A 12,186-nucleotide genomic window follows, 5' to 3' on the forward strand; every position below is an offset into this window, starting at 1 on the left:
TAAAGATGCTGCTCCAGAAGTGGACCAAGGTTTTCTCTACTGAAGAGACGGACTTTGGGAGGACCTCCACGGTGAGGCACTGCATACCCACAGGAGATTCAGCCCCCATACGCGAGCGCTTCAGGCCTCTACCACCCCTGCTTTACAAAGACATGCGTGCCCTTCTCACTAACATTTTGCAAAGTGGCGTCATCGTGGAAAGCAGCAGCCCGTGGTGTCATGGTGAAAAAGAAAGATTGCAGTTGGAGGTTCTGTGTGGATTATCGAAAGTTGAACTCTGTGACACATAAAGATGCTTTTCCTCTCCCCAGAATCGAAGAGACACTGAGCTCCATGACCCAAGCAGCCTGGTTTTCCACCTTACACCTGGCTAGTGGGTATTGGCAAGTGGAGATGGACCCACATGACCTCTGGTCGCTAGAGATTGGCTGACAGAGGAGCCTGCCTACTTCCTTCAGCCCATCCTTAGAATCACAGCATCTGGTCTCTGGGGGGAACCTCACAGATGGACACGGTACGGAATCCCCATGGGTGGCAGGAACTGTCACCGCAGGAAGTCGATCCTAGAGCTTTGTTCTTCACACGTGAAAGGACGCCTGGAGTGGTTCCCACAGCTACAGTACCAGAGATAGTTAATTTATGGCCCATGTCAGACCTACAACCAAATGGCCTTAGAAGATCAAAGACTGTTTTCTCCTGAAGGGGGGGTTGAGATTGGAGCTGCATTTCTGAAACCTCTCACATATGCAACTTTAGGAAGCGACTTCAGAGTTGAAAGGATGTTAAAGCACACACTTCAGCAAATGACTTATCTTCAATGTAATAAAAATTTAAGACTGACAACCCTAATGAAATTACCAACAAAATATAAATTCCTTCAGTATACAGATAATAATCCTGTCGCTCACCTTTCAACAGCAAAGCTGGGTGCAGTTGAACAGCGTTGGGTGGCCCAGTTGGCATCCTTTGAGCTCGAGATCAAATACCGGAGTGGACGAGAGAATGTCAATGCTGATGCCCTTTCCCGTCACCCTGCTCAGTGACATCTCCAGCAACCCACAGCCACCACTACAACAGGCCTGGTGACATCTGCCATTATAACCGGTGAGGAAGAGCAAATTCCACATCAACCCAGTGAGTGGATTGCTGGACAAGAGGCAGACTCAGACATTTGAGCTGCGAAGAGGTATGTGGAGCAGGGTGTGCACTCTTCCCATCATAGTGGGAATCAAATCAGTAAGGGAACACAAAGACTCCTGAAACAATTTAAGAAACTTTGCATTCGGGAAGGGGTCCTTTGCTGCAAATTTATTGATCCCAGCACTCACGAGCAACTCTACCCAATTGTGTGTCCAGCCTCGCGGCGCCAAGAAGTATGGAAAAGCTACCATGAGGCAGCTGCTCATGCAGGGGCCGGGAGAACATTGGCCACTTTGAGACGACGTTTCTTCTGGGTTGACATGGGGAAACAGGTGCAGGGGTTCCAGTCGGGGTGTGTTGTGTGCAGCCTTAAGGATAGGTCAGAACCCAAGGCTCCTTTGGGTTCAATTAGTGTTACTTATCCCATGGAAGTCATTGCTCTTGACTTCCTTTCATTAAGTAGACCTGACGATTCTTTCCAGAACATTCTTGTGATGACTGACATGTTCACACGTTACGCCTGGGCAGTCCCCACAAAGGACCAGACTGCCAAAACAACCATTCGTGCAATTTGGACTAACATCATTCAAACATTTGGCTGCCCATCCCGGTTCCATTCTGATCAGGGCCCCAATTTCGAGTCAGAACTATTTAAACAGCTTTGTGACTTGTACGGGGTTAAAAAGCCACTCAAACCACTCCCTATCACCCAGCAGGTAATGGGCGAGTGGAAAGGATGAATCGAACTTTACTTGACATGCTCCGCACGTTGGAGATTGATCAGCAGAACAGGCGGCCAGAGTACTTGCTGGAACTAGTGCAAGCATACAATAACACCATACACAGTGCAACAGGTTTTGCCCCATCCTATTTGATGTTTGGGCGTCATCTTCGCCTTCCAGTCGATATAGGGATGGGGGTGGGACAACATGAGCTCACCGGCAGCCTGACCGGTTGGGTGCACGATCATCACCAGAAGTTGCAGTATGCATATGGTGTAGCACGCAAAAAAATGTTTGTGGCTGCTGACCGCTCGAGAAGAGGTTATGATCGAAGTGCTACTGCAATGCCCTTGCTTGTAGGGGAACGTGTGTGGGTTAAGGATCGAAACCGTAAAGGGCAGGGAAAACTACATGGGGGTTGGGACCCCGAACCCTATGTTATACTCGAGACAGTCGGTGACACAGGATTGGTTTACAGGTTGAAATCTGAACGGGGAGGGATTGTGAAGGTGTTGCATAGGAACTCTTTAAAACTGTGCATAAGTCCCATGTCTTCAGAACAAGAAACTTTGCAATCACCACAGGACAATACCCCAAGAGACCTGCCTGTTTATGGCTACGTCCTTACGCCGGTGCCGGAGTGTGTGGACCTACCAGATCCTGCACCCGTAAGACGTTCTGCAAGGAACAACTTTGGTGTACCACCAGCATGATCATGAACATGGCAGAGACTGCTAATATTCCATTGTGGGGGGATGTAACAGGGTGAAGTGTTTTTATTGTGTTTTTATTCTTTGTGAAACCCGGAGGGTCCCTGAATGCAGCAGCTCATGCTGCAAGAATTGGACACAGGTGTGCACTGGGGGCGTGCTGCTAAGAGACTGCATTAAAGGATCAGCAGAAACGCAAGAGAGGAGCTCTCTAAAGCGAGGAGACGGCGGGGGGTGCTTCTTCCAGCGGTCGGTTGCACGGACCAGTAGAGCCAGCGGAGCCAGCGGAGCCAGCTGAGCCAGCGGAGCCAGCGGAGCCAGCGGCGGGCCGACGGCAGAGGAAACGCGCTTGGAGTAAGGCAGCTCCGAGTGAAGTGGCGCTGGAAGACAACCAGAGGGAGACGCCACGCGTAGATGGATGAGCGCTGACCCACGTGTGTACGTTTTCTGGCTATATGAGCTGCATGTTGCGTGCGTCCTATGAGAGCCTGTGTGAGGTGTTTGCAGTTTGTCAGCGTGTGTGCGGGATCGCGTGTGCATGCCCGTGCTTGTTTGTGCACGCGCCCTTCCTGTGCATAAAAAGTTACTTACCTTGGATGCATTGGTTTTAGGTGATTTACATATGAGGAGGGGGAGGAGGGAGACTAAGGAAAAGAAGAAAAAAAACAGAGAAAGAAGAGAAAATAAAAACAACAGAACCATTAGTTGGAGGTGAAGTAAAAGACTGTTTTCCTGAGATTGAGATGTGGATTATTGATGATCCGGTTTTTTTTTTTCATTCATTAAAATGAGTTTAACGGGTTTCTTCTGGGCAGCGCAGATGTTCTCAGCGCATCTCTGAAAGCCTTCAGCACAGCCAGGGGGTGGTCTCTGGGTCCCGGAACAGCCGGCCGTCCACGTACAGTTTGTTGATGGCTACTACAGCTCTGGAACCGGTGTTGAGATGCTTCCTCCTCAGCGGGAAAAGGAGCAACACATGTATTTTAGACATCAAACTACTCTCTTCAGATTCCATCAGATTAGGTCACAAATCAAAGCTTTTTGGGAACTTCCTGCTCTTTCCCTCCCACTTCCCCTCTGCAGACTCCTCCCAGCAGTTTATTTTCCTCCAAACTGTCCACAGGTTCCTGAACAGATCTTCCAAAAGCCAGAGCAGGATACAGAGTCGTCTAGTTAGTTTAGTGAATTTTGCCTCAAAACCTTCCAGCTTTGTGTTTTCCATCCTGCAGCTCGTTACCCAGCATGCCTGTGTTTTCTGCAACTAGCTGGTCTTGACGGGGAGTTTCTGAAAGTCTCCGATCAGCCAGAGAGGGCAGGCCGGCCTAGTTTCTGTCATCATTCTGGAGAACGGAGGACAGGCGAACCTGGAACAACTTTTCATGGAAGAGATGGTGCTCGGCTACTGTCAGAGTCTTCTGCTGGCTTGGCTGGGAGGCAGCCTCACCTGCCAGCAGGAGACTGAAGAGGGGAGACGGTTTGACTCCCCCCTCAGCAACTCCTTCCTGTGTTTCTGCTGAAACCTAACCATGAAATACTGGTGTAAGGACAACTGAAGGGGCCAATGAGTAAAGAGAATTAAGGGTCATGACTTTCTAGGCGAAGCAGACTCAGACGCTGGACCCCCGGAAGGAAAACACAGGTGAGTTATTAGGTAACTAATGTTTTTATTTTGATCTGGCGTGGCTTGGAGTCGTGGCGAGGCAGGAAGCTGAATAGTGGTTTGTGGCCTGATGGGATGAATCCTGGAATTCCGTGAGGTACTTCGGCTCAGGAAGTTGGGAGACTCAGGTGACCACTTGTGGTTTACATGTCCTGAAAACGAGGCATAAGAGGAGGTTAGACGAGAGCATAAATACATGGGCAAAAATAGACTTAGGCCGCATTTACACTGCATGGTTCAAGTGACCCAATTCCGATTTTTTTCCTCTCATTTGGCACAGATCAGATATGACCGGTGAACATGTAAACAGAACAAAAGCGCATGGATTCCGATTTTCTCAGATCGGAAACGAGCCTCATTCATATGTGGAAATAGATCGGATACGAATCGGATTCATGCATTTGCGTGTGCCATGTAAGCAGACAAATTGGATATTCCCCCGTAAATGCGAGTCGTACGCCAGTGACGTCAACTCAGGACACAACCAACTGAGATCACATGACTTATTAAGGTGCTTTGTGTGCTGATTTTGCTGACAGCTGGAGCCCCATCAGCATGTTACCTTTCAGCCTTAGGCTTCAGACCGTAGTCGGAAACCGCTGTTATTCCCGGTCCGGCCCCGGTTGGGCCTTAAACGGTAACTAATGAAGCGGGACACCGTTGCTATGGAACAGGCTAGAAGCCGTTTATTTCTTTGCATGTGTTGCGGAGTGGGGGTGTGTATGTGATGGGGACCGTGCGTGCGTGTGTGTAAGGAGAGGAGAGTGTGCGTTCATATATTGTGTGTTCGGAGGACGGAGAACCGTAATAAAAAGACGGTGTCTCCCCCAAAAGGACTGTTTTGGAGTCTTTCTTAACCTGCTGGAGGCTGAGGGTTCCGAACAGGAAAGTGAACCCCGAAGGAGAATCCGCCTTCGGCCCTGGAGAAAATCTCCCGTGCGTTTCTGACCACGGTCGGAAAAAGAGTAGTCATTGCGCAGGAAAGGTTGAACACTTGGATAAAATTGTTAGCACAACGTCTGCAAATACTTCCTCATTCAAAACTCAGACAGAGCACATAAGCTGGCCGAGCAACCCCCCTTTTTCCTCTCCCGCGGATTCCCTCTCATTCGCCTGCCTCATCCAGGAACGCCCAAGGCAACGCTTCCTTCCGTCGCTGCGTTGCCTCCATGACAACCGTAGTCTCACAAAAGTCAGAAGGAGGTCCACGGGAGGCGGAAATGCTGCTACTTTACGTAGTCCTGAGAACGTCTATGTTTGACAGTTTCAGCATTGTATAGTGTAAATGCAAATATCGGATACGGGTCACTTTTAAAAGATGATGTAAGCGGGTCGTCAAAAAAATCGGATATAGTCAGAAAATCGGGTATCAGCTTCAAGACCTGCAGTGTAAATGCAGCCTAAGTGACCAGACTATGCATCATCAGGGGAAAGAAACTGGCCATGAATACTGGCTCTGGATCTCCTTATGAAGGTCTGGAGGGTAATGAGGTGAGTGGCCACATGTGCCTCTGTCAAAATTCCTACCCTAATCCCTAACTACTGTGACCAATGGGGATTTGGTTTCGGGGGCGTGATACAATATATAAGGAGAACAGGTGTGCGTGTGGGATGTAACACTTGGCCGTTTCCGGTTTTGCGGTATGTCGTGTCGTGGAGTTGCTGTTTCTGGTATGTGTTTGTTTTCACATTCATATATTTAGTGTGTTTAACGTTTCACCTGTTTCTTTCTTTGTGTATATCACATTATTGTATGTCATCTTTTGGTTGCAGTGCCGCTGCTTTGGTTTGACAATATAATAAATAAAAGGGCATGAACCTTTCTATTGTCTTCGCTCTTGTTTCTGCCGTCGTGGCACGCACCTGCGGAGGAACCGGCTACACTACTAAAACCTTATATAGTGCGGCACTATATAGTTCTTTTTATAGTTCTCTGAATTTTAAAAGCAATTCGGACACCCATGCTCACTACTTTTCTCTTTCGGGTGTTGTTCATAAGGCGCTTGACACAAAAACAAAGTGGCGCACGGTGATGAAAGTCAGGCAAGGAAAAAATCCCTGTACTATTTTTTAAAAATACATGGTCGTAGATGCATTCTGGTACATTCTGGCAGCTAGTTATTCACTTCTTAATCAAGAAACTAAGACTAATTTGAGCATCATGATTTGTCATTCTAACCCTTAGTTTGACTTGCCATTAAGGACTTGCTGGTCCTGAAAAAGAATTTGGATAATTGCTAAAAGTAACACAATCCTACAATCTAAGCTTTTCCTAAAAGCTGCAAAACATACAATTGCTAAAATATAGTTACATCAAAGCCCCAAATGGCAAAAAGAACACCAGTAACTATGAAATTCTATGAAAGTACCTCATTTATTTGAACGATTTCTGCTTTAGAAATACTGTTTTCTCAAACTATCATTACATCAAAATATGGGATCTGCTTTAAACTATTTTTCTATAACATAATACATCATAATAAATCAGAAATATCAAAACAAACATACAAACAAAATTATACATTGTAAACGTTCTTTTTTAAGGGAGTGTGGGTCCAAACCACCAAATACTTATAATTATAATTAATGTCAATATGTTTTTGAGCAAAACTGAACTAAATAACGGTAATTAGGAATAAATGCAAATAAATTAGATAGAGAAATGTATTCAAATGTTTCCGTTATGATCAATGTGGTCGGTTATTCTGCATTCAGATCAAGAAAATCTACAAGGGGGGTTTCAAACAATGTATAAGCATGTTTCACACCATGGTCCGGTTGAATACTCGATTCTGATTGGCTGCTGGGTGTGCATTAAAACCTGATTCCGGTCACCTATCTTAACTTATTGTATCACTGCGCCGGCTTCTTTAAAACAACCTTTTGCTTCATCATTTGGACAAAAACAAGGAGTAAGAGGAGAACTTTCTCTCTGAACTGATGCTTTATTCAACCCATCGGGACGATCAGCATATATATATCGCCGAATCTTGACTGCAGCGGTGGTGCTGCGCGACGCACTATGTGTTACGTGATGCGGCGCGATATAGTCCGTTTTTTGTGAGAAAAGCAATCCAAATCGGAAAAAAAATAACAATTAGTACTAAAAACTGGTTGATATGTATTGCTTTTGTGAGTGCCCATGGTATAAGCGGGTTAATGGCCTAAGTGTGCGTTATTACTTTAACGCACTTCGTGGAGGCAACCGTCCGACGCGAAATAAGTAATAATAACGCACACTTCGTCAGCCATTACCCTTACTTAATCTCTGCATAATTTCCGCCGTAACTAATTGTATTAGAACGGAGAGTGAAATTCAAAACAACAACAATTGTACTCACCTCCAACATTTGTTTTGCGAACGTACGTTGAAAAGAAATCGCCATATTTGTCTTTTTCCTCCATCCAAGACCACTTAAATTTGTATTTATCTTCTTCTCACAACTGAGGTCGTGACCACGCTCAATAATGATGATGCCCGCCATTATTTTAACACAAATTTAATCGCAAACTCTTCAGATTTGTTTGTGAAAGTTTAGCGTGGGTCCGCTGAACAAGTGGTACAAACAGAGCCAATCGGAGCTGTCGACGCTTCCAAAAGCAACTAAAACGTCCCGTCATTGGTCAATTTGGCCGGGGAAGACAAGACAGCCGGGCCCATAGAGAAAGCGATCCACGGAGAAATATAGAAAATTAAGCGAAAATTCGCCAATTTCAGACATTTTTTTCATCCGGAAAGCGATTTGTCCGTAGAGATCAGGGGCTTCATTTATAAAACTTTGCGTAGGATTTGCGTCAGAAGTGGCGAACGGATAAAACATAGGACGTGTGTATGCACAGAAATATTCGGATTTATAAAACCGTGCGCACGCACATCCTACGCATCTTTCCCTTAATAAATCACAACCAATTCTAGATGCAGTGCAGCTTTTGCGGCTTCATGACACGCACATAGTTGCCCAAAATGTTGTTTGGAGGGCACAGTGTGGGCATTACTAATGCCAAAAAGGCACGTGAGTGGCAAACCGCGGCAGACGCCGGACACCGGAGCGCCAGATGCATGCACCGGGTGACACGCGTGCTTCCTCCGAGTGCTTCTCTGTAACGCCGGGCCCAAAATCCCGCAGAGGTCCAACAGGACGGCTCGAAGAAGTCTGAACCGGCTCATAAGCCACTCGTCCTCGTTTGCCAGCAAGTCTTCTTGCTGTCCAAAGATGCGTTCACTCCGTATTCTTCCATTTGCCACATCTTCTAAGTGCACAAGATCAGCCATTGTGCTTCATTACGCATTGTGATGTGGCATTTTATTTCCCATCATTTAATTGCATCTGACAAGCTACAGATGTCGGTAATAATCGACGTGGAAATGGGAAATTGATCAGCGCAAATGTAATTTCTTGTTGCTTTGTGAATGGTTGAGACATACGCCACACATTGTTTTATCAAAAATAAAACAAACTAAAGGCATATGCATGAATACCATAATTCCGTAGCTTATGAAGAAATGTTTTACTATGAAAACAACTTTCCCCAGAGGACAATTAATACGTCTGTCCGTCCGTCCGCACCTATATCTGCTCCGCCAGACGGACACACTGACGAGAATATCAGTTTTGTACATTATTTCGTTCTGTTAACTATATTATTTATGAGGATGAATTGCACAACATGCCAATATTGCAGAACATATTTCACTTTTCTTTTTGCAAATATGTGTTCATTTGAATTTCTGTTGTAATTTTCGTTTGATTTTTTTTTGTTTGTTTCACTGCTGATCAATCAAACGGATGTTCGTGTAGGCCAGAGGTGGGCACTGAGGGCTGCATTCCTGCATGTTTTCCAGCATACCCTGCTCTGGCATGTTCTAATTGGCTGGACACACCTGAACCAGGTAATCAGCCATGAGTAGGGCAAGACTATCCGGAAATCATCCAGACACACCGGCCCTCGAGGCCTGGAATTGCCCTCCCCTGGTGTAGGCTGTAATTGTAAGACTTGCTTTGTGAAGTCTTCATGTTATTTATGAGAGGCAGTATTGTCATTTTCATTTTCACGTGTTTCTTCCATCTGCCGACGGCGTCGCCGTTTCTCATTTCACCCGTTTTTGTGCGTACGCCTGGGTCAGAGCTTGCGTGAAGGACCGCACATTTTCCCGTCACGTTTGCTTTTTATAAATATCAACCATTGCGTAGAGAGTGGCGTACACCTTCTTTTGTGCGTACGCAACGTTTATAAATGAGGCCCCAGGTCTTTAATTCCTGGAAGATACGATCGGTTTGCTCAAAAACCCGGATTTCCGGGAATTCCCAGAAGACTTTCATCACTGTATTTTAGATAACTGATCTGCATTTGCAATGTTGATTTCTGAAATAGTTATTTTTACATAATAATTAAGTAATTCCTCTTTGTCATGTGCTTTATTGATACATTATGATACTTAATTCTGTCTGTTAAAAGCTAGGAACCGAATATTGATAAATCATGTAATGAAATGGTTATAGTATAACAGGGTGGGATTATATAAGTTCGTTTCCTTCCACTCCCTTTCAAACAATATTTATTAATATGTCTAATTATCCTAAGTTTGATTAGTTACTGTATAAATGTATAACTGATGATTGTATTGCTTTTGTGTATTATTTCTATGTAATTGCTTGAAATAAACCATTTCAAATCACATCAAATTAAAAAAAATCAAAAATCCAGATCATCTTGTTAACCAAGTTCAATGAGAAGAAAGTCAGGCGTGAAATCTACTTACTGGGCTCTCAGCCGGGACACAAATTGGGGCCCATCGGGCGCCGCCCGCTCCTCTAGGGCCCTGAGGGGTGCGCCCGCTCCTCAGGGGGGAGCCTGCAACTCGAGGATTTTAATAGCACAAGATGACTGACTACTGCTAGACCCTTACATCTGCAGGCTCTCTAGGTGGCAGGTGTTCTGCGGGTCCCGTGGCCCCTGGGGCTTCAGGTGATTCATATTGGATTCTAAACAAAGTAATGAAGTTTTCAGTTAATACAAAATAGTTGTCATTCCAAAATGATTCACCAGAACATGTAAGGCGGTAAATGCAATAAGTGTGCTTGAATGACTCTCCACATATTTACCTAAATTTTCCTTCACATGTAGAATAGATAACTCAACATAAAAGCCTAAACCCTCCATTGTTGTATTGATTAGCTCAAAGTGTGAAGTTGTCAGAGCTAAAGTTCACTAGCTGATTTACAGGAGAAAAGTTGGCTAGGGATCTTCTCGATCTTGTTTCTGTTCAGGTACAGCCGTTTCAGGTTTGTAAGGGTTCCAATCTGAATGGGAATATAGGGTATCTGGTTGTACCAAAGCTTTAGGCACACTAAGCAATGCAAATGCTGGAAGCTGATGATCTCCTCGATCGTCTTCAGATTGTTGTCCTTTAGGTCGATCTCCTGCAGGTTTTGCAAACTATGGATGTACAGATGGAATGTAGGATACGCTCAAGGTCACAGCGCACAAGCTCTATGAGGTTGACCATTTTCTTCAGGCTGGTGAATCATGTGACATCGTTTCAACCGGGAGCCGTGGGATAAAAAGTAAATCAGAGCGGAGAAATGTGAAGAGTCGACTTTATGAAGACTTGTCAAGACTTTATGAAAGTTTTTTTTTAATCAAGTTTTTAAAAATACATTTAAAATAAACTAATAACTATATACATTTTTAATGGTATCTGCCGATACCATCTAATGAACACGAATGTTGCAGTGACAGCAGCCCCCGCCAGCCAGGAGAATAAAATTCATCGGGGCTGGTTCAGCTGGACGGATAGGATTCTAGAGTTAAAAAAACAAAACAATCAGGCATCAATTTTAATAGCAGAAGATGACTGACTACTCCTAGACCCCTACGTCTGCCGGCTCCTGTCTTCCCGGGTTTCGGGCTTGAAAGTTCGCGTAGGTAAATCTAAACAAAGTAGACAATGTAGTTATCAGTTAATACAAAATAGTTGTCTAAAGCTGATGATCTCCTCGATCATCTTCAGATTGTTGTCCTTAAGGTCGATCTCCTGCAGGTTATGCAAACTACAGATGGAATGTAGGATACGCTCAAGGTCACAGCGCACAAGCTCTGCGAGGTTGACCATTTTCTTCAGGCTGGTGAATCTGGTGACATGGTTTCAACTGGGAGCCGTGGGATAAAAAGTAAATCAGAGCGGAGAAATGTGAAGAGTCCGGTATCAAGATTTTATAAAAGTTTTTTTTTTAAGTTTTAAAAAATAAATTTAAATTGAATTAATAAATATATACATTTTTCATGGCACCTGCCGATACCATCTAATGAAAAATAAGGTCGCAGTGACGGCCCCCGCCAGCCAGGAGAAAAAAATTCCCCTGACACCCCGGGCTGGTTCAGCCGGACGGATGGGATTCTAGAGACAAAAAAAAAACAAAACAATCAGGCATCAATTTTAATAGCAGAAGATGACTGACTACTGCTGGACCCTTACGTCAGTGTATTTTAGGCAGAGGCTTGTGTGACGCATCTGATGTTGTTCACGCCCTCATGAATCAGTAAAAAATTAAGACACAACAAGGACAAACAATGTTTAGAAATATGTTTGTGTAGATTAAAGAAAACAATAAGTAAGGATATGGACGTGATTGTGTAGCATAAATAAAAAGAAAAGTCAAAATCAGAAATGCTTTTTCATTTTCAAAATGAAGCTGCATTTTTTTGACTCAAAATTAAAATGATAAAGTAATCCACCAAAATGCTTTTTAATTTTCTTCCTCAACACTGCTTATATTGTCATTTAATTAAAATGATACTGAAAATAGTATTTGACATTTCATTTTCAAAATGTTCTCTGCTAAATGTGTAGCATAATTCATTAAGATTTGTCTAATTTGACAATTAAAATGGATTAATAGAAATGCTTTTTAATTTTCAGGCAGTCTACTTACTGAAAAGTGAGCTGTGTAGC

At 44.2% G+C, this 12,186-nt stretch overlaps 1 long non-coding RNA gene across 3 annotated transcripts; it reads left to right on the forward strand.

The window, feature by feature from the left end:
- The first annotated feature begins 221 nt into the window (after positions 1-221).
- LOC144994245 (uncharacterized) lies at positions 222-6,056 on the forward strand. 3 transcript variants are annotated; one of them, XR_013657689.1, is made up of 3 exons: positions 222-514; positions 919-3,283; positions 3,393-6,056. It is a non-coding gene; the product is annotated as an uncharacterized LOC144994245 (long non-coding RNA). The 3 variants fall into 3 exon arrangements; XR_013657690.1 differs by lacking the exon at positions 222-514 and having other exon boundaries at positions 887-3,010; positions 3,184-3,283; XR_013657688.1 differs by lacking the exon at positions 222-514 and having other exon boundaries at positions 887-3,283.
- Positions 6,057-12,186: the final 6,130 nt, after the last annotated feature.

The sequence above is a fragment of the Oryzias latipes genome, chromosome 8 (assembly GCF_053564925.1).
Source record: "Oryzias latipes strain Hd-rR chromosome 8, Olatipes_Hd-rR_3.1".
In the NCBI taxonomy this organism is placed as follows: Eukaryota; Metazoa; Chordata; class Actinopteri; order Beloniformes; family Adrianichthyidae; genus Oryzias; species Oryzias latipes.